Genomic DNA, 27,698 nt, shown 5'->3' with positions numbered 1-27,698 from the left:
TGGTATGAGAGGATCGAAATTAAGATAATAAACTTGAAACAGTTTGCAGTAAAATAAAGTTATGGAATCTTTAAATTAATTACTACTGGTACGGTTCGCTAGTATTATGAATACAAGTGACCTAGATCCGGGTCACTAGTGCAGTAGGACATTTTAGTGAAGGTACTTTATATATATGATATATAGAATTAGACCAGATATTATTTGTTAATACTTGTTTAAACATTGTTTCGTAGTATCAATCAAACACATCAAACGATGATCATATACACAATGATCTTAATCCTGAGGTTACTATGAACTCCTATATATGTCATATGATCCTTTGATTCATGCGTTAAGGTTTGTCAGAATGATCAGGCTAAGAATAATTGTTTTGGGGACTCAATGATATATATGGCTGATGACATAGTTTAATAGATATGGAATTTATACCTTCTTATAGATTGAATAATGGTTCCCTATTGGGTTGACTTTTGGAACTAAAAAAGTTATGAGCGCTCACGTCGCAAACTTGCTATGATACAACCGTCACTAGTAAAATCAATGGTACACTAGGAACAAGATATAGTTAAAAGGGTAAAACAATAGTTTTATTCCCTTTTAATTATGAACCATTAATAGAGGATTAACGCTGTATGTAATGATTATATCAACAGACACTTTTTTTTTTTTAATAAAGTACACTATGAGTAATCATGAGATTGATTACCTTTTTTAATAAATATATGTCTATAAGTATCAAGAGTTCAATCTCATATTTATAATGGAGTAATCATGAGATTGATAAATATGATTATTAAATCAAAGAGCTTTGATTAATAATCTAATATTTATTGGAGCCTGATATTATAAGTCCATAGGTCCCCAAGGTGACTCTATCAACACTATATCAAGGTAAGAGTTGATATAAGGGTAAAACTATAATTTGAAAATTTGAGAAGAATTTTATTCTTCGGGTCAAATATATAATTATATGATAATTGAGGTTGAATAATTAATTTGGAATTAATTATTAAATTTCGAAAATGTGTTTATTAATTTAAATATAAAATTTTGAAATATATATAAATAAATAAATAAATTTTTTAAATTAATTATTTTATTTGAGTGGGAGAAAATAAAATTGGTATGTCAAAATAGTTTTTGATTTATTTATATTTTAAGGGATGATGATAATGATGATCATCAATTTGAATTTTGAATTTAAAATTTAAATTTTGAAATACTGTTGAAATACCATATTTGTGGAGTGGTGATTCAGAAAAAGTTTCAGAATTTGTCACGCAAGAAATTGTCATATTTTTCTTTTATTCTAACATTTCTCAAGTCATAATCCAAGTTCTCATGTGTTGATATTAAACTTGTGATTTCTAAATTACAAACCCTTGTTCTCTATGTGCTCACACACATCTTGAGGTGTAGAGAACACTCTAGAAGACTATGGTTTGATTACTCAAAGCGTTGGATAGAAAGATCGTATAAATATACGAAAAGACTCAAGGACACTTGATAGGCTTCAAGAGATAAATATTTATGTTCTTGAATATTTGTATATATATGTGCATATGATATATATAAGTATGTGTATAATTATATATATGTTGCATGATTAATGATACTGCATATTAATGGTTTCTGTCTGGATGTTTTCTTGAACATATAAACTGTTTATGTGAGAGATGTAAAATTTTTGTGGTTATAAACTGGGCCCACCACGCCATTTTGCTGTGCACTCTGATTATTTTTCCAACAGCTTGAATCTGAACCTGGTATTTGCTTAAACCTGAGCTTGAAATTTCTAGGTTCATTTTTTCTTTTGATGGGTTGTTATATTTGAGATAAGCAAGAAGATTCTGAGTTGTTTGTAGAGACCAATGGTCAATGGGTACGGGAAGATTCAGTTTGGGTCTATTTCATGTTCTGTATTTGGCTATGAATGTAATGGATTCTTCTGTAATGGGCTATGAAGATGAATAGTAATTTTAGTTACTTTTATGGGTTTGAAATTTTTTGAATAATTTTGGAAGTGTGTTGATTTGTTATATATGGGTCTAATAAATTTATTGATTTTTAATTTTTTAAATAATTTTGTAATCATTTAATTATTTTTTAATATTTCAATGAATTATTTAAATAAAAATTATATAACATGACCAATCAAAGGTTGACACGTAGTCGCTTACTTGGCACTTAACGACCAAGTACCTATGGCTGCTAATAAATGTTAACGAAATATATTTTAGCGGCAAAAAAAAAATTAGGTAGTTAAGTGTCACAATTGCAAAACTTATGTATTTTTATCGCAAATACCAAATTTAAATTGAAATAGTGTGATACTAACTTTTTTACTAAATACAAAATTTCCACCCAAAACAAAGATGTAATTTATTTTCTCGTTTTGCAAAATCATATCAAAAGATTATTAGAAAAGGAAAAAGGTGAAAAGTGAACAATAAAATCAAGTTTTTCTTGTTTGGATGGTGTGATGGATTGAATAATTTTTATAATGTAATTTTGTTATCAAATTTGAGAGAATGTTGAAAAAATTAATCCAACAACCTAAATAATCATCCTAGTTTGGGATAACTTAACCCAATTGAAAAATTTAGGATAATTTTAGGAAACTTTACAATTATATACATATAACATAAAATAATTACAAAAATCATCTACAAAATATTATTTACAAAAATTCCTTGCCACATCATCAAAAAAATATCGGATTCTAAAAATAATATACCTGAATTGGAAAAATTTACGGAATCCCGGATTTCTCGTTTTCTGGGTTTTCGAAAGTAACATTTTTGTTACTTACAAATGTAATAAGATATCAATTGGGTAGTTTTTCATAATTTTTATTTTTTATTTTTAGAGCATATTATTTCAGATACATTGTAGTGATCCAATTTTTTTTTGATATTATTTGTTATGTTTTACTTAATTGTTTGTTTATTAGACAATAATTTGAATTATTTGTTTTGTGTGAATCAGGATTTATTGATTTATTTTGTAATGTTTGTTTAATTATTAGTGTTACATATTATTAGGTGTGACAAATTATGTGATTAGAATATGTTACATTTTTTTTTATTAAATGTGTGTGTGTACTGAATTTGTATGTGTGTGTGGATATTTAAATAAAAAAATTAAGAAATTAAAAGGAAAAGGAAATGGATTGTCATCTTTTGGGATAAGAGGACAAGGTTTATCTTTTGATTTGGTTCACATTGGGATAAATGTTAGATGAGGTGTAAGGATAGGGAATGGTGGGATTTAGCTTAATTTGTGGGATAAGAATTGAACTTTTCACACTTGAGTTCTCTTCTTAGGGTTAGGTCACTGGGGGTTATAAATAGAAGAGAATGTGAGCCTTGGAGGCCCTTTTTTTTTAGCTGCGGAGACTTGGAGAGAAAGAGAGGGAGAAGGGCATGCAAAAGAGAAAGAAAGAGGGGAAGGAGAAGAAGGGTGGGGTTCAAACTCTTTAGGTATGTGCTCTTGTTTTGGTTTTGGTTTTGAAACCCTAAGTCTAGGATTTCTTCTTCTGAATTCTAATAAAAGTGTTTCTCTTTTCTTTTGGTGGTGTATTTTGAAACCTCTATGTGTGTCTAAGGATTGATTTTCTTTGTGCTCTTGAACACTATTAAGAAAGATTATGGGAATTTCTAACCTCTTTGTTGACTTGATGTTGTTATATTTTGTTTATGATTTTTGACATGTTGACTTGAGAAAATGTGTTTATAATGTATGATGATGTTTTAATAACTTTAGTCTTGATGAGTATAATTTTTAGTATTGGTTTATGCACTATTGCTATGGTGAACATATGTATGGATATGGTATCTTGATTTGTAACATGTTAGGTTTTAATTAAAATATGGGAAACAAGGGTACATTTTTGGGATATAGGTTTCGGCCATAAGTTGTAAATGGGTGTTGGTATTTTTCTTTTATGTGATTATGTGTGTAAGATGAATCATGAGGATAAATGATTATTATATAGGTTGTTAAATATTTTCATTGTTTTTATTTTGAGATATGTTGGTGCATGCTAGGTTTGTTAATAATATGATGATAATTGTTGCCTTGCTTTGGTGTTTGTGTAGCAACATGCTAAGTATATATTTGTGATGCCTAATATTGTACTTTTTATAAGAATGTATGAATGAAATGTAGGCAACTCTTGTGTTTGTTCTCCTTGAGGTTTCAGCCATGACATCGTTTTAGGCATAGATATCTATTGTAAATTGATTCAAGGCATGATGGATATTTATGTACTAAAACTAATAGAAAATCATGCTAGGTTTTGTGTATTATTATTTATTTTTATGAGCATGTTGTACTATGATTCTTGTCTTGATGATTTGAATAAAGAAGCATGATGTGATTTTGTGGTAAACTTGGTTGTTAAGTCCTATGTGTATTTTGGCCTAAGCTTTATTGCATGGTGTGATATTGTTCTAAATGCATAAATGAGATTAAGGATTTTTAGGGACTTGCATAAGATGTTATAAAGCATGTTAAACCTATCCATGTATTATTGGTATATTATTAATGTTTTATTGGTCATTTTATAATTCTATGTTACTTGCTGAATTTTATTGTTTATATATTTATTTAGCAACGATGAGTGAACTAGGAGTGATTTTGATGTCATGATTTCATGGTATATACTAAAGATGAAAATGATTAGTTTCATATATTTTGTTCTTTCATTTAATTGAGAAAAACCTATGATTTTATGTGAATTTATATGCTTAAAAGATAAAAAGCAAATAAATGAATGACATGCTGAATTTTATTTTTAGGTTTATGAGATTATCAAGCATGTGTATCTAAGGGTGGTTTTTGTGTCGTGCTGATATTGCATTTATAATTATAAATATTAAATAATTTTGTATATATGTTTGGATTAAAATTTGATATCCTTTGCCTATTGTTGATTTAGGCAATGATTAGTTTGTGAGTTTTGGTTTTGAATTTTGGGATTAAGTCTTGATGGATGATTTACAATGGTTTTAAGATGTCAAAATGGTAGCAAGCATCCTAGGAAAATTAATAGGTAGTTAGTTAAGTGTTAACATTGCTTGTTGAATTTTTGTAAAATTGTTAAGAAATAAGTGTATGATATCATAAATTTTGGCATAGTTTTCAAGAATGGTCACACGTATGCATGTTATATGCAAATGCACTCTTACGCGTAATTATATGTTAAATGAGTAAGTTTGGGGTCCTTGCTTGAAGAACTTTAAGATTGATATGTGTATCGACATTGTTTTTCATGATGTTATGTGTGACATGCAATCATGATTAAGTGTATGAGTTATGCTAGAATCTAGAAAGTGGTGCAACTTGTTATGAGATAGATGTCACGTGTGCATGACCCATGCACACGTGTGATATGTTTATGTGTGTTTACACAATATTAAGACAAGTGTTTTGATTATTATTCTAGGCTCGTTGTGAAGTGTTCCCGCACTTAATTTGCTTGGACCTGAGGTAAGGAAGTTAGCTAGATATTTCTGCTTTGTTTTGAATGGACTCTAGTTATGCGATATGTATGTATTTGTTTGTATTTTCTTAACCTACTGTTGCAACATTGTTAAAGGCAGACGTGCTTAAGATTATGGTGAAAAGGGTGCCAGGTTAATTATGGCCAAAAGGGTGCCATGGAAGTGACCAAAAGGGAGTCACATGTGATCATTGGACAATAAATGTATCATGATCTTATGTTGTATGCTTATGAATATGTTGTTTATGTCCTTACATTGTATGTTTATGCTCATGATGCAAATGATAATATCGTTATGATTGTTTGGAATATATGACTTTACCTTTTGCAAATCAACAATGAATAATAAAACAATATTCCAAATCCTAGATGTTGATCAAGATTCAAATTCAAAGTATGAAGGCTATTCTTGATAATCAAATAAACATGTTCATCATATGAATGTTAATCTTGAATATAATGAACCAAATGATTAAATGATAATAAGATGAATTTAGAAACATTTAATCATCAATACAAACAATGAATAACATAATAGAATCACAAAATACAAGATTAGGGTTAGAGAGATACAACATTTGTATTGAGCAACTTGAATCTTCAACTTGGGGAACTTCTAAGGCTTATACACAATATGAATATTGTTGTCCAAAATCTCGATTCCAAGCCTTCCCAATTGCTTGAAACTTCAACTAAGTAGAATGAGATTTGGGGTTGAACAAGCCTTGAAATTCATGCAAGTCAAGAAAGCTTGATGAGTTTCTCGGAGAAAACTTTGGTCTTAGAGAGCTAGAGAGAGAATGAGTTTCAGAGAGAGAGTCAGAAAGTGTGATCAAGGCTTTTCAACTCTAATAACCCATATATATAGTGTAGGCATCATCATTAGCCTAACCAATAGGATTAGAGCATTTAAAACACATCATTTGGAGTATTTTACGTAACTGTACGACCCTAAATGACTGTCTAGGCGATGCATCACCTGCTAGGGCTTCTGAAGCCCTTTGCATTTAGGCGACGCTACACCACTTAGGACGTAACGCCACCCTCTCTGACTTTGGACCACTCTAATGGTCCTAAAATTGTTCCAAATGCTACCAAACATTTTGGGAATGTTTGGATACCTCATTGTATCAATTTAGACCCATAAAAGTTACTTTTAGATGCCTTCTACACTATCTCATGTTTCACTTCTATTTAAGTGAAAATCGTTAAGTGTTTTGCACCTCAACGTGTAAACATCTTAACCATTATATTTAACCCATCTCAACATTCTCCCACTTGGTTAAATATATTCCTCTCTTCTTAACTTTAATAGTTTTGATGCATAAAATAAAGTATCTTTCGATTTGAACTTTATCTTAGTGAAAGTATTGCAAAGCCTTATCGAAGTCATTGATTGAACCAAGTACTCCTTAATGATAAAACTGAGAACACCACACACACTGATGGACCCAAAACAGGTATGTTTTAAATATTTATAACTCGCAAGCGCACGAATCGTATATGGAATATAGTGTTCGTGTAAGCACGAGATCGAACCCAAAGGAGTTGTCTAAAATCGAAAAGAAAACTATTTTAAACCAAAATTAATAAATTCTAACCTAGCTCCAAAGATTGAAGAGATTTTTTTATAATGAAAATAAAATAAAAGACAATAATATAGAAATTAAAGACAATATATATTACTAAATTAAGAATTGTAAACAAGATGGTAAAAGAAAGATTATTAAGATAATAGAATCCACAAAATATAAGTTCAATAATAATTATGAGTACATTGATTCCCAAGTTTTAGTGATAGTTAAAATAAATCAAACTATCATTTTCTAAATAGATTTGTAATTTTAAACACAAATTACTTCTAAAAAGATAAGATTTTTCTTCACTTTTCTAAATTATAATTTCAAAGCATTTAGTGTAAATCAATCTAATGAAATAACAAATAAATCAATGAACATTATTTATAAGGCAAAACATAATATTTTTGTTCTAATCATGGATGTGTACAATTTAATGACACATCTTACACAAAGAATATTATGTTTTCGCACTAATGAAGAACAAAGTGTAAATATGTGATAACAATCCAAAATACATGATATCTAAGATGAAAGAAGATATTTGAAGAAGAAAATTCCATAAACTTTGTTGCACAAAATGGGAAATCAACATACAAAATAAATACTATCTAGTTACATATTGTTTCATCATCACCTTAATAATCTTAAAAAGATTAGAAACTCATAATTAAAATAGCAAATACAAACTAAAAAGTACAAACATAAATAGGAAAATTTGGAGGAGAAACCCCCAAATTTTTCCTCTAAAAATACATAGAAAATAACCAAAAAGAAGAAGAAGATGGAGAGAATAGAGAGGTTTTAAAATGTGTAGAATTTTTGGTATGGTAACCCCCCTCCCTCAAAATGGACACCCTAAATGGTCTTCAAAACTCCATATTTAGAGCCAAAATGAGGTAAATTAATTTAATTAATTATAATATGGCAAATAGGGGTAAATTATAGGGTGTAATAATGATGTTTTGGGGTAAAATGTGTAGAAAGTGGGGTAAAAATGTTGTATTTTTAACAAATGGGACAAGGGGACGAATTGCTTTGTTGGGCTCAAAAATAAAAATGGCATCTTTGTGGCTTTTGGTGGCTGGCAGATGCTGGGCGTGTAGGGTGTCAAGAGGTAGCTGTTGGGCCTTTGCTGAGGAGGCTGGCCCACGGTTGTGTTGGGCATGGGTGAAGGCAGGGAGCTGCTGAAGGCTTTGTTGATGAGGTGACGTTGGTTGATTGCTGGGACTAAAGCTTCAGGTTGGCAAGGCTGAAGGAGCTGGGATTCGTGGCATTGGGCCTTGGGCTTGCTGAAGATATTCCTTTGTTTCACTTCTTTTCTTTTATTTCTTTTCAAATCTACCATTTTTCTTGCTTTCAAGAACTAAAAAAAACACATAATTCCTATAAAGTAAATATAAATTAAGTCATGATAAAATATTTTAAATTATAAAATAAATCATATTAATTCATTAAAAATATTAATTAAAACTCAATTTAATTTAATATTTAGTTTCAATAAAACACACATTTTTTTACTTCTAACAAAACACAATAATTTAAATAATTAAACTACAACAAAATAACTATAAAAACACACAAAAATCTATAAAATTAAAATAAACCTAATAAATTCAAAATTACTTAAAAACTTAATAAATCAATTAAAAACTCAAGAATTAAGCAACAATTAACACATAAAAAGTGGTAAAATAACTCTATTTTGTAGAGTTATCACACACCTCCACTTGACCATTCATTTTCCCACTTTTCTCACTTAGTACTCATATGGCCATGTGCTCATCCATTTCATGAACTTTCCGGGGAGAAACTCCAACTCCCATGAGAGGTGGCACCACCTCTAAGTTCACATAGGTGAAGTTCTTACAACATCTTTGCTACCTTTAGAAATGTTTGTTGCACAAAACTAAACTTCATTAAAATCCTAGGTTTAGCCCTCACTCGGTAGCAACCAACACTAACCATCCTTGGATGGAACTCATGATTTTAGTGTTGAAACTATTCACCCAATCACTTATTCTTACCCATTGAACTCTTACCCTTGATGTTCACAAGTTTGGAGTTGGGTTACCATCATTGGTGAATATATTTTTCTAGGAGTTTTAGTCCCATCCCTTATGAAGTAGAACTTACTAACTTCTTCACAAGAGGTTTTGTAAATGGATTGGCTAAGTTCTCACTTATCTTAACATATGAGATCGATATGATTCCTCCACGAATCAGTTGTCTCACATACTCATGTCTTAGACTTATATGTCTAGACTTCCCATTATATACGCCATTATATGCATTACCCATTGTGGCTTGACTATCACAAAGTATTAAGTTCATCGATACCTTATCTGCAGAAATTGGGATCTCCAACATGAGATCCCTAAGCCACTCAGCCTCTTTGTTGGTTGCTGCTAGAGCTATAAATTCAGCCTCCATGGTTGAGTGTGAAATACATGTTTGTTTCTTAGAACCCCAAGAAACTACTCCTCCTCCAAGCATAAACACCCAACCGCTTGTGGAGAGATTATCTCCTACACTTGATATCCAACTCATATCGGAATATCCGTCAAGTATCTTCGGGAACTTTGAATATTGGAGGCATAGCTGCTTGGTTCTTTTAAGGTACCCTAGAACTCTCTCAATTCCAATATTCCATACTTGGATTGCTAGTAAACCTACTTAGTTTACTAACCGCATATGCAATATCCGCTTTTGTACAATGAGCGGCGTACATTAGACTCCCTAATGCATTTGCATACTCAAGTTGAGCCACTGCTCTACTGTAACGACCCAAAAATGCTAATAGGTTTTAGAGCCTTGATTAGCGTGCTGGGAGGGCATAATTGGATATGTATGTGCTTTAAATGTGTGAGTATGTGGCATGCATGATATATATGATGATGTGATTATACTATATGCATGTTTATGAGTATTAGATATGCATGGGGGCCCTTTACTCTTTATAATGGCATATCTGTAGTTTTGGCCTGCTAAGGGCATAAATGTAATTACATGTGATAAATGGTTGAGACCACATTATTATGTGGATATATATATATTGCAATACACGGCTTGAGACGATCCTAGTGAGCGGATTAGCGAAATAGTCACAGCGGGGTTTAATGCCTGGCTCGAGGGAACCTAGGGGTATTTTGGGAATTTAGAGAATATTTTGGGATTTATTGAATAATGAATAAGTATTTGGTAATTATTTGGACACATCGAGATTAATTGAGAATTGGTAGGATGACTTGAGGTAATAGGGGGAATTGGGAAATGGCCATTCTACCCTTAGAGGCTATTGGAGGGTTGGGAAAGCTTGAGGGAAAATTAGTCTTTTTGGGTTAAGAATATATATAGAAACCTTAGGAATTTATCAGAGCCATCAGGAAGAAGTCTCAACACATTCCCTCCCTCTAACTCACGTACTCTCTCACCCGTTCTCTTTGTGTCTTGAAGCTAAGGAAAACAAAAGGAAAAACTCAAGGTCTCTAAGCTGGGTTTGAGCTGGGAGAAATTGGGGAATTAAAGCTAGGACTAGCCAAAGAAAACTCTGAGGATCAAGCTTCTAATTGAGGTAAGGTTTCAAGTCCCAATTACTGGATTTTTTTTGCTGAATTATAGCTAGAACTTAGAGCTTGCATGATAATGTTTTCTAAGGCTGATTTTGGGTGTTTAAGGAGAGTAAGGAATTGTTTATAGGCTAGATATGATGTTTAGGTTATAAGGATGGTAGTTCTGGGCTTAAATATGAGTTTGGTTGCTGATTTGGGGTATGAATTTGAGGTTAGGCTCAAGGAAAAATGCTGGAAAGGAAGGATTTTCTGGGTTTGGGGGCTCGGGCCGCGGCCCTGTTCTTCAGGCACCGCGGCCCGCCTGCTTGAAGAGGCTGGGATGCCTCTGTTTTTCTAGGCGCACTGTGACCTAGGGGGGTGCAAGTCGCAACCCATGTCCTCCAGCAGGGAGGGCTAGGTCTCTGTTTAAGGGGATGGCCACAGCCCTTAACGGCAAGTCGCGACCCTAAATGGGAAATAAAGGGAAGCAAAGGATTTAGGCTCGAGGATTCAAACCTAGGCGCTCGAGACAAATTCTACTACCCGGTTTAGTAGAATTCAAGGTCCTGGAGGCTAGTATTTGTTTCCAAAACATTTATTTGGATTGGAGAGTGTTAATTATCCATTGTTATTTGTGACTAGGATTATCGTAAAGGCTCAGGACTGAGGATCGTGCTTGGAACTGTTCTTTATCCATCGCTTGGGATTCGAGGTTTGAAAATTGCACCCATGTGGTTATGAATGGGACTGAGACTTCCTGTAATTGAACATATGTATGTGGTAATTGTATGAATGTTATGCGTTATATGAATATACGGCCTAAGGGTGTCGAGGCTGATGATAAGAGTACTGAATGCAGCTCGGCCTAAGCGAGTCGGGATCAGCTAAGTAACTAGAGGGCTCAGCCTAAGGGCATCGACACCTAGTTGTTTGTTTTACTAATTGAAATATAGGTTTAAAAGTACATGCATATCGTTGCCTGGCTTTATGCTTATATTTTCCTGATTACTTGAACTAGTTGGACTGAAGCTGAGTATATGCTATTGTTGCTATTTGTGTTCGTTGTTTATGGTTTTCTTGCTGGGCCTTGGCTCACAGGTGCTATGTGGTCCAGGTGAAGGAAAATGGATAATGGACCAACCATGAGTTGGAAAGCTCTGGGGGCGGAGTGTACATTGTTAGCTGCTCGACTGCCACGACCGGGGGAAATTTTACAGGAATTAGAGCTCTAAACTATATTTTGCCATTAGATTGGCTTATTTTGTATCAGTTCTTGAGAGCTGTGTTTCCACCATGTAAATACTATTTTTGGGATCCCATGCATCAAACATCTGTTTAAATGAAAATTAACCGTTTATAATCAAAATCTTTTAACCCTAACCTATCAATTGACTTTAGAATCACATTTTTGTTCAAACAACTTGATTAGCAAGTCTTGCACTATTTTAAACACACAGTGTAACAGTCTTGGTTATCCAGGGCGTTACAACTTGGTATCGGAGCAGTATAGGTTTAAGGGTTCCTAAAGACTGGCTGGGCATGTTCACTCGTCGCTAAAGACAAGCTCGACTCAGGGTTTGGTAACTATATATGTGATTGTATGCTTAAATGAAACATAAATGTTTTATATGCATGCTTAATAGGGAGCATGAGATATACTGATAGGGTTTGACCCTTGACTGCTATGTGATTATGATTAGGCATGCTTATTAGCATTGTTACTGTATGTGAATAAATGTTTAAATGCTTGTTTGCATCTTGATTGCATATTGTTGGTTGAGTTTCGATATTGGACAATGGAAAGAATGTGAACTTGTCATCATTGCCTGACTGCTGAGTCATTGATTACAGATAAACTTGGACAGTTATGCGTCCAAGGTGATCAATACGACTAGCCGGCACCGGGGTCAAGGCTAGAGATGATGAGCAGGGCTAGAACCCTCCGTCAGTCCCTTAGAATTGGTAGCAGATATGCAAGCCAGGTTGCAGAGTTAGGAAGAGTAGATTCGCCTTTTGAGATAGCAGGCTTCGTCGGGGAGTGCTGCACCTATTATGCCACCTCCTGTGGCACCAGTTGCATAGCCATCTAAGGTTAGGAACAAGTGGGAGCCACTTTATGAAAGATTCAGGAAACATCATCCTCCAGTCTTTGAGGGAGGACCAATTCCACTGAAGGCCGAACAGTGGATGAGTATGATCACCGCCATCCTGGATTTTATGAGGGTGGAAGGTAATGACAGGGTGGCCTATGCCACCTATATGCTTAGAGAAGATGCCCGTATTTGGTGGGAGGTGGCATCTCAGACTCTAGATGTTTTTGTGTTGAGTTGGTATGGGTTTAGAGATCTATTCAACCAGAAGTATTACAATGTTGCCATCAGGGCAGCAAAGGTGAATGAGTTCATGGGATTGGTACAGGGCAGCATGAGAGTTACTGAGTATGCCCTGAAGTTTGATAGGCTAGCAAAGTTTGCACCAGGCTTAGTGCCTACAGATGTAGCTAGACAAGAAAGATTTGTGCGAGGGCTTAATGCTATGATAGCCCGGGATGTGAGGATCACATCAGTACCTGGGGAGACAACTTATGCCCAGGCTTTTAAGAAGGCTCTTACTGCTGAGGAGGCAAGAATAAGATTTGGAGGGAGAATGTTGCGAGGTAGGATATTCTCAGGGCAGTGCCTCCATATACAGGGTCTGGTAGGGGCAGAGGCCCCAATGATTAGAAGAGGAAGACCCCTGACACCTCGACCGCTGCTGGTCCTGATAGGAAGGGTCGGGGTGTCCAGGGTGGTCGTCAGGGAGGCGGTGAGACCTGGAGGAGTTATCCAGAGTGTACCAGATGTAGGAAGCACTATCTGAGTGAATGCCGGCCAAAGGCTTGTTACCAATGCGGGGTGGTTGGACACCTCAAGAAAGATTGCCCGACACTGAAAAAAGAAGAACCAGGGAAGGTGGACAACTTGACTCCAGCTCGAGTGTTCACCTTGACGTAGGCAAAGATCGAGGCTAGTCCTTCAGTAGTGACAGGTCAGGTTTCTAGCGTTGGCTCTTCATGTACTTTATTGATTGACTATGGTGCTACACATTCGTTTGTTTCTAGTAAGGTAATTTATAGATTATGTAGACCTAGTGAGTATTATACTATGGTGTTTGGGACTATATTGCCTACGAGGGAACTTGTGATTTATAGAAGATGGATTAGAGCACTGTCAGTGATGGTGGATGGTAGGGAACTATCAGTAGATTTGATTGAGTTGGGTATGGATGACTTTGATATGATTTTGGGAATGGATTGGCTAGTGAGATATGGGGTCACTATAGATTGCAGGAAGAAGATGGTGACATTTGAGCCTAAGGGTGAGGACCCCTTTGTTTTCGTGGGTGCCATGCATGGACCTCACATTCCCATGATATCAGCATTGAGGGCTAGGGACCTGTTACAAGGAGGTTGTATAGGTTTTCTAGCTAGTGTGGTGGATACCGCTAGAGTTATGCCAGTGGGGCCGGGAGAGACTAGATTGGTATGCGAGTTCTTGGACATGTTTCCTGAGGACTTACTGAGATTGCTGACGCACAGGAAAATTCAGTTCGTCATCGAGTTAGCACTGGGTACAGAGCCAGTGTCGAGGGCACCATATATTATGGCTCTAACGGAGTTAAAAGAGTTGAAGATACAGTTGCAAGAGCTTCTAGACTTGGGTTTAGAAAACCTAGCTACTCACCATAAGGTGCTCCGGTTTTATTTGTGAAGAAAAAGGGTGGGACTCTGAGAATGTGTATAGACTATAGGGAGTTGAACAAGTTGACCATCAACAACAGATACCCCTTACCAAGGATCGATGACCTGTTCGATCAGCTGAAGGGAAATACGGTATTCTCAAAGATTAATATTTGATCTGGTTATCACCAGCCGAGGATCAAGGATGAGGATATTCCGAAGACAGCCTTTCGTACAAGGTATGGGCATTATGAGTTCTTCGTCATGTCGTTTGGTTTGACCAATGCCCCAGCAACATTTATGGATTTGATGAACAGGGTGTTCAAGGACTTCTTGGATCAGTTTGTGATTGTATTCATCGACGACATTTTAGTTTACTCCAGTTCAGAGGCAGAGCATGAACAACATCTCTAACAGGTATTACAGTGATTGAGAGAGCATCGGTTGTATGCCAAGTTTAAGAAGTGTGAGTTTTGGCTACCGAAAGTGACATTCCTTGGACACATTGTTAGTGGAGATGGGATTAAGGTAGATCCGGCCAAGGTTGAGGTGATTAGGGATTGGCCGAGGCCAAGGAATGCCTCAGAGGTTAGGAGCTTCCTTGGATTAGCAGGTTATTACAGACAGTTCGTGGAAGGATTTTCAAAGATTGCCACACTGATGATAGAATTGACACGGAAGAATCTGAAGTTCACTTGGTCAGACAAGTGTGAGGGTAGCTTCCAAGAACTGAAGCAAGGAATGATTACCGAATCCTGTGCTGAGTCTATCTTTGGAGGGAGGAAAGTTTGTAGAGTATTGTGATGTATCGAGATTGGGGTTGGGATGCATATTGATTCGGAATGAGAAGGTTATTGCCTATGAGTTGCGACCATTGAAGGAATATGAGCAGCGATATCCTATCGATGATTTGGAACTGGCAGCGGTGGTATTCGCATTGAAAGTTTGGTGACATTACTTGTATGGAGAGAACTGCGAGATATACACCGATCATAAGAGTTTAAAGTATTTCTTCACCTAGAAGGACTTGAACATGAGACAGAGATATTGGCTGGAATTGATGAAGGACTATGACTATGACATCTTTCACTACCTTGGGAAAGCCAATGTAATGGCAGATGCGTTGAGCCGGAGAGGCCCAGGCGAACTATTTAGTTCGAAGCAAATATCGAAAGAATTGGCAGGAGAGATGACTAGGGCGAGGATAGAACTGGTTCTGGGCCGGTTGGCCAATATTACTTTATGTTGGGAATTGTGCCCTGAAAGCATATGTAGTAGACATTGTTTGAAGAAATAAATAAATAAATTGAATTTGTTATGCATATATTTTATGGACTATATTATTCTGTGATAATATTAAGTAAAATATCAGAAAAAATTCCTAAGTTCATATATGTGATCTCAACCATGTATTGGTACGGGAGGATTGTGTTTGAGATAAATCAACTTGAATAGTTCGCAGTAAAATAAAGTTATGGAATCTTTAGATTAATTACTACAAGTACGGTCCACTAGTATTATGAATACATGTGATCTAGATCCGGATTACTAGTGTAGTAGGACACTTTAGTGGAGGTACTTTATATATTAGATAATATATAGAACTGGACCAGATATGTTTATTAATACTTAGTTAAATATTATTTCGAAGTATTAATTAAATATATCAATTGATGATCATATACAAATAGATCTTAATCGCGAAGTTACTATGAACTCCTGTTTATGTTATATGAGTTCTTTGATTCACTCGTTAGGGTCTGTCAGAATGATCAGGCTATAAACTTTTATTTTGCGAACACATTAATGTAAAATGGTCATTACAGTGTAAAATTTACAACCCGCTGACCAAAGCGGAAAAAATAGGGTTAACCCCTAGTCCCTCTGAGAAACTCCTTGGCCGTGGTAGTCAAGTGGCCGCATATGTACACATCGCCACCTAAGCTCTCCACTCAAGGCTGGGTGAGCTTTTCTTTCCCTTTACCTGCACCACATAGCACCCATGAGCCAAAGCCTAGCAAGAAAACTCATTACTACATGTATATAATATCAAATGATGATCATGATAATCATCCAAGACTTATAGCCCTACACAGAGGAGTGACAATTGTAAAAGTCACTAATGTGGGTTCCATACCCTTTACAAATGAGTGATCAAGTCACTAGCTTAAGCAGGATAAGTGACTGATGAGCAAGTCACCAATGTAAACCAACTAAGTGACCATGGACTCACTAATGTGGGTTCCGTACCCTTAGCCATGTGACGATACGTTCACCTGGGCCTTCTGGCCCTGCCTCTGAGTAACTAGTCATGGAACTAGGAAAGCGCTATTAGTTTGCATCGAACTTGGGGTCGGTCCGGCATTAATGTCCATGATGAGTCATTCAATGCTGATGTCGATTAGATCTAATCTTTATTGGCTCTTCATTCATGATGCTCATAGGTCAGTAACATATGACCAGTGATTAGTACCGATGTCGAACTTGACTAGTAAGTCACAGCTTCACAGATGGATCTGACACCATTGCCGATTCTAACTAGTAAGTCAATGCCATTCATAATTAAGCAAGATTTGCTAAGAATTTGATATGCAATCACTGTCCACATTTAAACACTCAACATGCCTCAATTATAACCATGCATGTCACATATAGGGTGTAGTTTTGTTACCTCTGGTTCGAGCGAGAATTAGTAAAAGAACGACCATTGAGAACGATCAACCTTTTAGTTCCTTAATGGTCACCTGGTCATAACCAATTATGGGATTCCATCAAAAAAATGAATCAAAAAAGATTCCCAGACCAAAACCTAGCTTCCGGGATCGAATCCTACTAAACCGGGTAGTAGGAATGATCTTGAGGCCTAAGGTTTGATTCCCCAAGCCAAAAACTCACTTTTGGCTAAAATGCCACTAAGGGTCGTGACCCTTCATCACCATGCCACGACCCACCTCCTCAAACAGAAGCGGCCACACATCCATCCCCAACACGGGCCGCGACCCTCCTTCACTATGTCGCGGTCCAACAACCCTTCAGCTCCACCCTTCCTCTTCAACAAGCTTGGGCCGCATAGCTCTAGAATAGAGCCACGACCCCACCTGAAACCCAGCCAAAAACCCTTGTTTTTCCCCTTCGAACTCATTTCAAAACCTTATTAAAACACTCCCAATATCACAAAGCAAAGCCACAAACTAATACCATAACTTATCTACCATCTAACCATCAAAACCTAAGCCTTACACCAATCAAAACTTCATCAAATTCCCATTTCCATGATCAAAACTCAAATCTCAAAATTAACATAAAAACAGAGCAAGAAGCCATAGAATGGAACTAAAACCTTACCTTAAGCTTAGGTTGAATCATCTTCAATGACTGAACACTAGTCTAAGACCTCAAGCTTCAATCTCCAAGTTTGAATCCCCAAACTTGCTTCAAGATTCAAGGGAAAAGAGAAGGGAAATGATGATCGCAAGGGAGGTAGAATAAGGCTCTATTTTGGCTAACCTTTCATAGCCTTCAACCTATATATAGCCTAGGTCAAATGACCAAAATACCCCCATGCTTAATTCATCTCTTAACTGCCCCAAGGGCGAAACCGTCCTTTCCCGCTTATCTCATTAATCATAATTAACGCCCTCCAATTCCCATTACTCTCAAATACTAATAAAATCATATCCCATTACCCTTTAATTCCCGGTAACGCTCTAATCTTCAAATCACCCCGAGACTCACCCCGAGCCCCGAATTCAACCCAGTTATGACCAAACCGACAACTTGTATTCAAAGATCGTCTCATGCCGAATAACTCGAACAAATCCACATTATAATGTGGCCTCAACAATAGTTCACCAACATGCATGGAAGTATACAAATATGCCATCAACGGGCCAAATTACCAAAGTACCCCTATAATGAAATGTGAACCCACATGCATGCATTTATCATCATATAATAATATAATTCACATAAACATGCACATAATAGTTTAATGACATACTAAATCAATTATGGCCCTCCTGGCCTACTAATCCGACCATTAAACCTCATTAGGGATTTTGGGGCAGTACAAAAATGGTGTTTCATAAAGACGGAACAGAACGTTACTAGATATGGTTAGATCAATGATGAGCTTCTCATCATTACCACTGTCATTCTAGGGCAATGTGATTCAATGTGCTCTATACATATTGAATGTTGTTCCATCTAAGTCTATCTAGAAGACACCCATGGAATTATGGAATGGTTGTAAACCTAGTTTACACCATTTTCGAATTTGGGGGTGTCCTGCACACGTGCTAAAAGGAAAGACTGGGAAGTTGGAATCACGCTCTGAAGTGTGCATGTTTGTGGGATATTCCAAAGAGACTAGAGGTGGAATTTTTTGTAGTCCAAAAGAAAATAAAACATTTGTATCGACAACTAGAACTTTTCTTGATCATGACTATGTCAAAAACCACAAACCTCGCAGTAAGGTTGTATTGGAGGAGATGGTCTCGAATGAAGTTGTAAAGTCACTAGCAACAACCAATTAAAAACGGCAAGAGGAAACTGCAAGTTCTAGTCAGAATAGTAGAGAGCCTCATTGTAGTGGGAGGGTAAGTAAGCAACCCATACACTATGAACACGAAGTTCAAATGCTTGTGTCTGACACAAACAAAGACGATCCATTGACATTTAAAGATGCAATGAATGATTCTGACAAGGACAAATGGCAAGATGCCATGAACCAAGAAACAAAATCAATGTATTCTAGTTCTGTCTGGGTTGTTGAAGATCCATCTGAGAATATCAAACCCATTGGTTGCAAGTGGATATTCAAGAAGAAAAGAGGAGCGGATGGGAAAGTAGAAACTTTCAAAGCAAGGCTTGTAGCCAAAGGCTACACACAGAAAGAAGGGGTTGATTATGAAGAAACAATTTCTCCTGTAGCCATGCTAAAATCTATTTGTATACTCTTATCCATTGCTGCGTGTATGTATTATGAGATTTGGCAAATGGATGTCAAAACAACTTTTTTGAATGGCTACCTTGACGAAACCATTTACATGTCTCAACCTGAAGGGTTCGAAGTAAAAGGTCAAGAGCAAAAAGTTTGCAAGCTTCTTGGGTCCATCTATGGACTCAAACAAGCTTCTAGATCTTGGAATCTTAGATTTGATGACACAATTAAAACATTTGGTTTAGAAAAAAATGTTGACGAACCATGTGTCTATAAACAAATCAAAGATGGTGTAGTAGTATTCCTCGTTCTTTACGTTGATGATATATTATTGATTGGCAATGACATAACATCATTATCAAAGGTAAAGAACTGGTTAGCTGAACAATTCCAAATGAAAGATTTGGGAGAAGCCAAGTATGTTCTGGGCATTAAAATTCTTAGAGATAGACAAAACAAGACTTTGGCACTGTCTCAAGCAACTTATATTGATAAGGTGCTAGAACGCTTTAATATGCAAAACTCCAAAAGGGTGATATGCCAACCCATTCTGGAGTATTCCTTTCCAATAAGCAATGTCCCAAAACACCTCAGGAAGAGGAAGTTATTAGACAGTATCTGTATGCCTTAGCAATAGGCAGTCTAATGTACGCCATGTTATGTACAAGACCTGACATTTGTTATGTAGTAGGGATAGTTAGCCGTTGTCAATCCAATCCTGGATTGAGTCATTGGATTGCAACAAAGAATATTCTCAAGTATCTTATAAATACTAGAGATTATATGCTTGTATATTCAGGTGGAGACCTAAACCCCACTGGTTACACTAATTCTGATTTTCAATTAGACAGAGATAGTCGGAAATCGGCTTCTGGATCAGTGTTTACTCTTGGAGGAGGAGCAGTAGTTTGGCGAAGTATTAAACAAACCAACATTGCAGACTCCACAATGGAAGCTGAGTATATAGTAGCTTGTGAAGCAGCTCAGGCGGTTGTGTGGCTCAAGAAGTTCTATTCCGATATAGAAGTAGTGCCTGATGTGGATAAGCCACTAGTCCTATACTGTGACAACAATGGAGCAGTAGCTAACTCAAAGGAACTACGGAGTCACAAGAGGGGAAAGCACATCGAGAGGAAGTATCACTTGGTAATAGAGATAGTTCATCGAGGAGATGTTGCAGTTATGAATATAGTTTCAGAGCATAATATTGTAGATCCTTTCACAAAGACTTTATCCATTGTTGACCCACGATTTGGCCAACTGACACGGAGTCAAAATATGATTGAAATAGACAAATGTAAAGAGAATAACGTAATGACAAAAGTAAAGAAAACACAGTGATTTATAGTGGTTCAGCCCCAGGATCTGGTAATGACCTACGTCCATTTAGAATGATATTGATATATAATCAAAAGTATGATCAGAGAACTTGGGTTCAATGAGTTTCAACACTTCTGACCAACAATACAAGTTTGCTCAGAGAAATTCTATAATTCCTATGATTCCGAAGCCAAAAGTCCCTCCCCTTGAGCTACATCTTGCTATTTATAGGCTCATGGAGGGTTACCAAATATTGTTACAGATATTACTCCCTGAATAATTGGATATCCAAAAGATTGCATGAGATAAATTCGGGATTCACAAAGATCTTCTATAATTGTTGCCTTGGCTGTGGAACCACCGACCAGACTGGTCGTGGGTAAGATAGGCTAGTTCTGCTTCTGCTGTGCATACTACTCGATACTCTAGCAGACGCCTTCCAGGTATCAGCCACGTGTCAAGAGAATTATCTGCCACGTCACAAATGCTAATTTATTGGATAACATTTGCCCCCCAAAGTTTATTTACTACGAACAGTAAATAAACTTTGAACGAGCGACTCTTTGGTAACCCCTCCTAACGTGTCAGAACCCTTCGTGTGTTTTTGAAAAAAGCAACCCACTTCTGTCCAATCATGACTTTTCGGTTCCCCAGAAACGACTTCGACGGCCATCACGTTTCCCCATACTTCGAAAAGGGAAAAATAATGATTACACCTTTCTAGTATCAGAGACAAACTTATATAAGACCAGCAGAGCCATCTCTTTTCTTTTCACACACGCCATTATTCCGCCAAGAACCCTAAAAACCAAAGCTTTACACTTCTCCAGCGAATGTTCTCTTGCGTCTTTCACGACTCAGACGGTGGGCCCCTTAATCTCCGAAGACCTCTCTTCCACCTTCACGACCACTATTCTTGGTGAGTTCCTGAAACCCCATTCTTCTAATTTCTCGTGGTGCATGTTTTTCATGGCGTACTTTTTAAGTCTCTCAGCTTCTGGTTTTAGGTGTTTGTAGATAGAATGTTTTGTAGGCAGAGTAGGTTTACGAGTTAGTTTGAAACCCAGGATCATGCTTTTTTGGACGTAAAACCGAAGTAACATTTCGATTTTTAAGCTAGTTGAAAAAATAATTTTTCCCGCCCTAAGGGGAGTTGAAAAAGTTTTTCAGAAAAACTTTTCACTTTCACCTTTTAATCCGTTTTTCAAACCGTTCGCATAGAAAGATTTAGTTTCTTGTTAGAATACTGTTGTATAAAAGCTTAACTTTTATACTCGACCAGCGTTATTCGAACAAGCCTTATAAAGTTCTATAATCTTACCTCCCCATTCTTCTGTTTGCAGATTTTAATGCCAGATTTGTGGGGAGGTGAGAGACCATCGACGACGACCTCCTCGCTCAGTTGCTCGAGGGAGAAGAACAACCAGTTGATCGTATCCATCAGATACCCTTCTCGTTATCCTCTTTCAGAACGCACCCTTCTCCTCCAATGGCCTGCTCCAAATCTTCTGGCAAGAAAAGGCCCGAGTCTGAAAGCAACACTACTTCCCCTGCCCAGCCTGATTCGTAGGCTAGGGCTCCCTCGACCAGTGGTCGAGAAGATTTTGTTCCTGACCCTAATATCCAAAATAGGGCTCGCCCTCGTCATCGCAATCCGCCTGATGTCGAGTGGTATACTCCTCCAGCCAGTTCAGTGACCATCCGAATGGTTGCTAACTGCTTCAGGAAGTTTCCCCTCACGGGGGTAACCATTACACGTCCCACCGCGGACCAAAGGGCTAACCGTCCAGGAGGGGCGAACAGCGCCTGGTCCCGGTATCACATTGAGGCGGGAGCTTATCTCCCTCTTCATCCTTTCTTTGTGGGGGTGGCCAATTATTTTGGCGTCGCTCCCTTTCAAATAACTCCCAGCGGATATAGGATGCTAGGCGCACTCTATGTTCTGTACAAACTCAACAAATGGCCAGAACCTTCACCCCACGAGGTCAACTATCTTTTTGACCTCAAGTCCAACCCTCAGCACAACGGGACGGGCTTTTTCCACTTCTGCCACCAGGAAACCGGCCGGACGTTCTTGAGTGGTACAACCCATATATCAAACGTGGGGCATTACAACAAGGAGTACTTCTTTACTCCGGACATAACCAGTGACAACTTGGCCTTTGCGAGAGGAGGTACAAACTTGTCTTTGCCTTGGTTGACACTTTAACATGGAGTATTTCCTTTTATTTTCTCTCAAACTTGATCTGTTTTTCAGGCCCTTGGTTACGTCCGACCCCAACACCAAGCATGGTGTCGAGGTCTAATACTCTGGCCAGGATGTCTGATGCAGCGAAATGTGTCAAGATCCTGACACTTGAAAAGAACTTGAGGTCGTCTGGCCTCCTGGCTCCTCGCCATGAAAATAGAGGGCCCGTGGTGGGCGATGCCACTGCCGAGGGGGTTCCCGAGCAGCAACCTCCTGTGCCTCCTCCTAGGAGGAGGCCAACAGGAGTTACGATCAGGGAACCCACGGGCAGCCCTTCTGCCGAAAGGCCTTCTGCTCCCCAAGGCAAGGGGAAAGAAAAGGCCACAGAGCCTGTTGTTGACTTGGGAGAGTCTTCTGATGACAATGGTAACGTTATTTTGCTTTTAAATGGTTTGCCAATTCCCTGTCATATGTTTGATGGGGATGGCAACTTTACATATGCTCCAAATCTAGGGCCAGACTTCTTCATGCCAGAAAATGATTATATGACTAATAGAGTCAATAGTGTAGCGACCAGTAGTTGTAGCTCGGGTATTTACTTTGTTATCTTCTTTCTGTTGTATTACTTACTTTCACCTTCCTCTTTCCTGTTTAACCTCTTGTGTTTACTATCATGCAGATATGTCGACTCCCAACATCTTCGACATGTATTAGGCCGAGGAAGAAGAAGAAACCCCCCAACCCACACGGAAGCAAAAAAAAAGATCTGGTGAATCTAGTCGGGGCCCTCCAGCCAAGAAAAGTCGACCAGAAGACCCTCCTCAGGGCATGCCAACTGGGCAAAGTCCTGCGCCAACTGGGCGAACTCCTACTCCTCCTCCAGCTCCTTCTGAACAGCAAACTACTCCTGTTCGGCCGAATTCTCCAGCTGCGCCTGCTAGGGAGCATCTTTCTCATGAAGAAGCTCATGGGGCCAGACTTATGAGCCATGCTATCCGATCCGCCCGGGACCGCCTCGATCGCATTGGTAAAGGCGAGCGTGTTAGGGCCGCAATGGTTCAGGCTGAAGAGCTGTCAGTCGATCAACTCATGAACAAGGCTCTGAACGAAATCTCCAGCGTAAGTGCTTTTTTATTCTTTGAGTCTTTAGTTTTTTAGTCTTCTTGATAAGTTCTGACTCCTTTTTCCTTGTGCACAGGCCTTACTCTCTGCCATTACTGCCCGTACCCGAGCCCAGGCTTATATCGAGCAGGTCGAGGCAAAAGCCATCGAGAGGTTCCAGGTGAAAGCGGCCGAGGAGCTTTCAGCTGCTGAGGCTAAGTATGCTAAGGAGTTGGAGGCGGTGATCCGAGAGAGGGATGCAGCAGTGACTAAGCTGTCCGAGGCTGGAGCTACGAAGGAAGCAGCGGTCAAGCTGAGGCAAGAGTACCGGGAGATCAGCAGAACCCAGCTCTGCGAAATCAAGCATCTGGGGGAGGTAGCCAAGACCAAGGATAAGGCTATTCTCTCCCTCGAGGGCAAAGTGAAGCAGTTGGAGCTCGACAACTCCAAGAATCTGGAAAAGTATAAGAGGACAACACTCCGATGTTTCTACAATTTCTGGAAATACAATCAGGGTGCTGACTTTAGTTACCTTTCAGAGGAAGTCAGAACTGCGGAGCTGGCCCGATGTGCTGCCCAACTGGCCGAAGAGGAGGCAAGAGCCACGACCCCTGACACTCCAAGCGTCGCTGGTTTAGAAGAAGAAGATGTTGTTGAGGACGTGACTAACCAGGATGCTGCTCAGGATCCTCCAGCCCCGGATGCCTCTTAAATTCTTATTTGTTTTTTCTTCTTTTTTTTTGGATATACGACCCAAGGGTCGTAGTGTAAAGACAGCAATTTCTTTTTAAACTTTACTGCACGGGCAGTAAATCTTCTTTTTTATTATTTGAACAGTTACATCCAAGCAGCGATGCTTGTGGTGTAAAAGCTTAACTCTTGGTGCTATAATATTTTATTATAATATTTATCCGTATGACCGGACTTAGCATAGTACTTTGGCATGATTTAACAAAACATAAATTTTGAAAAATACTCTAAGTACTGTAGCATGCTTTCACTTATTTTGTTCATGTGTTTACATACCTTAAGAGTATGCTTTGCTATCGATGTGCCTTATATGCCCCCCAAGTGATCGAGGAGTTTTAGGTCCTTGGTCACTTGCCTTGACCATAACATGTTTGAACGTTCCTGTCCGTAGTAAAACTGATACTTGTAATACAGCAAAATAACACACGTAATGAAAAAATACTTGTGAATATAAATTCACAAAGGTTGGCAAGAATGACTGGCTGAGCACAGTCCCTTATATTCTCGTCTTAAAAATGGACTAAACATGTCTTTACGAATGACTCTGAAATAGAATCTTACATATATGAGCAGTCAGCCATACATCATGGCTAACCCTCTTTGCAAAACTTGTTAAAATTAAAAGAGAAATTTAAACAAGCCAGTCCTTTTAAAAAGGGCTGTTCATTGATAATACTTGCGCAGGTGTTCTCCATTCCAATAGCGCGGAACGAGATCTCCGTTTAAGCGTGCAAGTTTGTAGGTGCCTGGGTGAAGGACTTCTTCAATTTGGTAAGGCCCTTCCCAGTTAGGTCCGAGCACTCCAGCAGTGGGGTCGCGGGTATTTAAGAAAACTCGTCGTAGCACCAAATCTCCGACGTTGAATTTTCTTTCTTTAACTTTGGAGTTAAAGTACCGGGCGACTTTTTGCTGGTAAGCAGCAACTCGGAGTTGAGATTTTTCTCTTATCTCATCGATCGAGTCTAGGGACTCCATCATCAACTGGCTGTTCACGTCCTGGTCGTAGGTCAAACGCCGATGTGAGGGGGGATCTAACTCGACAGGTAACATTGCCTCATATCCGTAGGCTAGAGAAAATGGGGTATGCCCTGTCGCTGTTCGATGAGATGTTCTATACGATCAGAGGACTTCAAGCAGCTGTTCTGGCCATGCTCCTTTAGCTTCTTCAATTCGTTTTTTCAGGGTGTCCTTGAGAGTTTTGTTTATAGCTTCGACTTGCCCATTTGCTTGGGGGTGTGCGACTGAAGAAAAGCTCTTAATAACTCCATGCCTCTCGCAGAAATCGGTGAACAGGTCGCTGTCAAATTGGGTCCCGTTGTCTGAAACTATCTTTCTGGGCAATCCATACCGGCATACAATGTTCTTGATGACGAAGTCAAGAAATTTTTTGGTTGTGATGGTTGCGAGTGGTTCAGCTTCGGCCCATTTTATGAAATAATCGACTGCCACGACTGCGTACTTTACTCCTCCTTTTCCTGTTGGCAGTGATCCAATCAAGTCTATTCCCCATATTGCGAAAGGCCACGGGCTCTGCATCTACTTTAGCTCGTTTGGAGCTGCTCGTGGGATCTTGGAGAACCTTTGACATTTATCGCATCTTCGTACGTACTCCATTGAATCCTCGTTCATTGTTGGCCAGAAGTAGCCTTGTCTTAGAACTTTTTTCGCCAAACTCTGCCCTCCAGCGTGATCTCTGCAAAAGCCTTCATGCAACTCTTTCATGAGTTCCTTAGCTTTTTCTGATGTAATGCATCTGAGTAGTGGCATTGAATATCCTCTTCGGTACATAACACCGTCGAGCAGTATGTACCTAGTAGCCCGCCTTTGCAGAGTTCTGGCCTTGTTTCTATCTGCTGGCAATGTTCCACTTGTCAAATACTCCAGGTAAGGCGTCATCCACGTATCTTCTGCACGAATCTCCAAGTTGGCTTCGGCCGCTTCAATGCTTGGCTTACCCAATCTTTCTACCGGGACTATGTTCAAGGTGTCAGCATCCTTTGCACTTGCAAGTTTGGCTAAGGCGTCTGCATTCGAATTTTGGTCTCGCGGAATTTGCTGGAGGGTGTACTTTGTGAATTGGGCTAGCAAATCTTTCGCTTTATTAAGGTAGGCCATCATCTTTAATCCTCGCGCTTGATATTCTCCCAGGACTTGATTCACGACCAGCTGAGAGTCACTGTAAATATCAAGCGTTTTTATGCTCATATCTTTGGCCATTCTCAGTCCAGCGAGGAGCGCTTCGTATTCTGCTTCATTGTTTGATGCTGCGAAGTCAAACCTGATTGCGCAGTGAAATCGATGCCCTTCGGGCGTTATCAATATCACTCCCGCTCCAGCGTGGGATTCATTGGATGAACCATCCGTGAATAGTTTCCACGAAGGAGTTTTGTCTTGAGGCATGGGCGCTTCAGACTGTTTGCCTAGCTCACTGTTGGGGAGTTCGGTGAACTTCGCAATAAAATCGGCCAAGACTTGTCCTTTTATTGCTGCTCGCGATGAATAAGTTACATCGAACTGTCCCAATTCGACTGCCCATTTTAACAGTCGTCCAGCCGCCTCAGGTTTTTGGAGGACTTGCCGAAGGGGCTGGTCGGTCAGAACTGTGATAGGATGGGCTTGGAAGTATGGATGCAACTTTCTGGAGGCTAGAATTAAGCAATATGCTAATCTCTCGATTGGTGGATATTTCAATTCTGCGCCGATAAGCCTTTTGCTGACATAGTAAACAGCTTTCTATACGCCTTCTTCCTCCCGTATTAGTACCGCACTAGCAGCAACTTCGGTAATCGCCAGATAAATATACAAAGTTTCTCCTTCGATTGGTTTTGATAGGATAGGAGGTTGCGACATATGAATTTTTAAGGCCTGGAATGCTTGTTCGCAGTCTTCCATCCATTCAAACTTCTTATTCCCCCTGAGTAGATTAAAGAATGGAACGCACTTGTCAGTTGATTTTGAGATGAATCTACTTAGGGCAGCGATCCTTCCGGTCAGGCTTTGTACGTCCTTGATTCTTTCTGGCGACTTCATGTCGATCAG

This window comes from Humulus lupulus, chromosome 7 (assembly GCF_963169125.1).
Source record: "Humulus lupulus chromosome 7, drHumLupu1.1, whole genome shotgun sequence".
Lineage (NCBI taxonomy): Eukaryota > Viridiplantae > Streptophyta > Magnoliopsida > Rosales > Cannabaceae > Humulus > Humulus lupulus.
This window is presented reverse-complemented; position numbering follows the sequence as displayed.